Raw genomic sequence first — 216 nt, forward strand, 5'->3', positions numbered from 1 at the left:
GCAAGTAGCGAAAGATGTTGAAAAAACGTCATACGAGAAAATAAATTTCTTGGAGATTTTATGGAAATTAGCATCTATTTGCAAGTGATGAAATAAAAGTCAATTAGAAGGTGGAAAAGAAAAAAAGTCTATACCACTTGATATTCCCTTTGCTACTGAAGATGTTATTAATACGTAACTCATTATCATTTCACTTTTCTAATATAAAATTACGTT

General features: G+C 28.7%; 1 protein-coding gene across 1 annotated transcript in view; it reads left to right on the forward strand.

Moving 5' to 3' along the window:
* LOC119589159 (sodium- and chloride-dependent GABA transporter 1-like) overlaps positions 1-216 on the forward strand; it is a 43877-nt gene that overhangs the window by 19163 nt on the left and 24498 nt on the right. The gene's annotated exons all lie outside the window — the stretch shown is intronic.

The sequence above is a fragment of the Penaeus monodon genome, chromosome 25 (assembly GCF_015228065.2).
Source record: "Penaeus monodon isolate SGIC_2016 chromosome 25, NSTDA_Pmon_1, whole genome shotgun sequence".
Taxonomy (NCBI): domain Eukaryota; kingdom Metazoa; phylum Arthropoda; class Malacostraca; order Decapoda; family Penaeidae; genus Penaeus; species Penaeus monodon.